At 38.2% G+C, this 3,368-nt stretch overlaps 1 non-coding gene across 1 annotated transcript; it reads right to left on the reverse strand.

The window, feature by feature from the left end:
• Window positions 1-1,178: 1,178 nt before the first annotated feature.
• Window positions 1,179-1,286, reverse strand: LOC148573890 (small nucleolar RNA R71). Its single transcript, XR_015905753.1, has one exon. It is a non-coding gene; the product is annotated as a small nucleolar RNA R71 (small nucleolar RNA).
• Between the last annotated feature and the right edge of the window lie 2,082 nt (window positions 1,287-3,368).

Consider the following 3,368-nt stretch of genomic DNA (forward strand, 5'->3'; position numbering starts at 1 on the left):
TTTTGATTCAAAAATTTCAAGTTTGTTACTTACTTGTTAAGAAAAATTCAAACTTTAAGTTCTAGAATCATATTTTATGATTTCTTGTGAATCAAGTCATTAATTGAGATTTTAAAAATCAAATCTTTTTCAAAAACTAATTTCTATCATATGTTTTCAAAAATATCTTCTTATCTTACCTTTTTCAAAAATTTGATTTCAAAATATCTTTTCTAACTTCCTAACTTCTTATCTTTTCAAATTTGTTTGAACCAACTAACTAACTTTTTGTTTGTTTCTTATCTTTTTCAAAACCACCTAACTAACTCTCTCTCTCCAATTTTCGAAAATATCTCCCTCTTTTTCAAAATTTCTTTTTAATTAAACTAATTATTTTATTTTTTTATTTGAATTTTCGAAAAAAAAAACTATTAACCTTTTTCAAAAAAAAAAATTTATTTTCGAAAATCCTCTCCCTCTCTCATCTTATTCTATTTATTTATTCATCTACTAACATATCTTCCTCACATCACTCACCAAATTCGAACCCCCTCTTCTATCTGTGTTCGAATTTTTTCTTCTTCTTTTTCTACTAACAATAAGGAACCTCTTTACTGTGACATAGAGGATTCCTCTTCTTTTCTTTTTCTCTTCTCTTTCTTATGAGCAGGGACAAAGAAAAAGGCATTCTTGTTGAAGCTGATCCAGAACCTGAAAGGACTCTGAAGAGAAAACTAAGAGAAGCTAAATTACAACAATCCAGAGACAACCTTATTGAAAATTTCGAACAAGTAAAGGAGGTGGCAGCCGAACCCAACAACAATAATGCAAGGAGGATGCTTGGTGACTTTACTGCACCTAATTCCAATTTACATGGAAGAAGCATCTCCATCCCTACCATTGGAGCAAACAATTTTGAGCTGAAACCTCAGCTAGTTTCTCTGATGCAGCAGAACTGCAAGTTTCATGGACTTCCATCTGAAGATCCTTTTCAGTTCTTAACTGAATTCTTGCAGATCTGTGATACTGTTAAGACTAATGGAGTAGATCCTGAAGTCTACAGGCTCATGCTTTTCCCTTTTGCTGTAAGAGACAGAGCTAGAGTGTGGTTGGACTCTCAACCCAGAGATAGCCTGAACTCTTGGGATAAGCTGGTCACGGCTTTCTTAGCCAAGTTCTTTCCTCCTCAAAAGCTGAGCAAGCTTAGAGTGGATATTCAGACCTTCAGACAGAAGGAAGGTGAATCCCTCTATGAAGCTTGGGAAAGATACAAGCAGCTGACCAAAAAGTGTCCTTCTGACATGCTTTCAGAATGGACCATCCTGGATATATTTTATGATGGTTTATCTGAGCTATCAAAGATGTCATTGGATACTTCTGCAGGTGGATCCATTCACTTAAAGAAAAGGCCTGCAGAAGCTCAAGAACTCATTGACATGGTTGCTAATAACCAGTTCATGTACACTTCTGAGAGGAATCCTGTGAGTAATGGGACGCCTCAGAAGAAGGGAGTTCTTGAAGTTGATACTCTGAATGCCATATTGGCTCAGAACAAAATATTGACTCAGCAAGTCAATATGATTTCTCAGAGTTTGAATGGAATGCAAGCTGCATCCAACAGTACTCAAGAGGCTTCTTATGAAGAAGAAGCTTATGATCCTGAGAACCCTGCAATAGCAGAGGTAAATTACATGGGTGAACCATATGGAAACACCTATAATCCATCATGGAGAAATCATCCAAATCTCTCATGGAAGGATCAAAGGCCTCAACAAGGCTTTAATAATGGTGGAAGAAACAGGTTTAACAATAATAAACCTTTTCCATCATCCACTCAGCAACAGACAGAGAACTCTGAACAAAATACCTCTAATTTAGCAAACTTAGTCTCTGATCTATCCAAGGCCACTATAAGTTTCATGAATGAAACAAGGTCTTCCATTAGAAATTTGGAAGCACAAGTGGGCCAGCTGAGTAAAAGGATCACTGAAATCCCTCCTAGTACTCTCCCAAGCAATACAGAAGAGAATCCAAAAGGAGAGTGCAAGGCCATTGACATAAGCACCATGGCCGAACCTGTAAGGGAAGGAGAGGACGTGAATCCCAAGGAGGAAGATCTCCTGGGACGTCCAGTGATCAATAAGGAGCTTCCCTCTGAGGAACCAAAGGACTCTGAGGCTCATCTAGAGACCATAGAGATTCCATCGAACCTCCTTATACCATTCATGAGCTCTGATGAGTATTCCTCTTCTGAAGAGACTGAGGATGTTACTGAAGAGCAAGCTGCCAAGTTCCTTGGTGCAATCATGAAGATAAATGCCAAATTATTTGGTATTGAGACTTGGAAAGATGAACCTCCCTTGTTCACCAATGAACTAAGTGATCTGGATCAACTGACATTGCCTCAGAAGAAACAGGATCCTGGAAAGTTCATAATACCTTGTACCATAGGCACCATGATCTTTAAGGCTCTGTGATAAACCTCATGCCCCTCTCTGTAATAGAGAAACTGGGAATCTATGGGGTGCAAGCTGCTAAAATCTCATTAGAAATGGCAGACAATTCAAGAAAACAGGCTTATGGACAAGTAGAGGACGTGTTAGTAAAGGTTGAAGGCCTTTACATCCCTGCTGATTTCATAGTCCTGGATACTAGAAAGGAAGAGGATGAATCCATCATCCTAGGAAGACCTTTCCTAGCCACAGCAAGAGCTGTGATTGATGTGGACAGAGGAGAATTGATCCTTCAATTAAATGAGGACAACCTTGTGTTTACAACTCAAGGATCTCTCTCTGCATCCATGGAGAAGAAGCATAAAAAGCTTCTCTCAAAGCAGAGTCAAACAAAGCCCCCACAGTCAAACTCTAAGTTTGGTGTTGGGAGGCCACAACCAAACTCTAAGTTTGGTGTCAAACCCCCATATCCAAACTCTAAGTTTGGTGTTGGCAGGTCTCAACAAAGCTCTGCACATCTGTGAGGCTCCATGAGAGCCCACTGTCAAGCTATTGACATTAAAGCTTCAGTCCAAAACACTAGACATGGCCAATGGCCAGCCAAGCTTTAGCAGATCATTACTTTCAACAGCAAGATTGATAGAAATCATCAAGTTCTTGTGATGATAAGTTGAAACCTCGGTCCAAAAGATTAGACATGGCTTCACAGCCAGCCAGACTTTAATAAATCATCATGAAACTCTAGAATTCATTCTTAAAAACTCTAAAGAACAGAATAAAATTTTTTTTTGTATTTTTGAAAATTTTTTCGAAAATAAGAAGTAAAAAGCTTAAACATAAAATAAAATTACCTAATCTAAGCAACAAGATGAACCGTCAGTTGTCCAAACTCGAACAATCCCCGGCAACGGTGCCAAAAACTTGGTGCACGAAATT

Source organism: Arachis ipaensis, chromosome B2, assembly GCF_059453495.1.
Source record: "Arachis ipaensis isolate K30076 ecotype BB chromosome B2, ASM5945349v1, whole genome shotgun sequence".
NCBI lineage: Eukaryota > Viridiplantae > Streptophyta > Magnoliopsida > Fabales > Fabaceae > Arachis > Arachis ipaensis.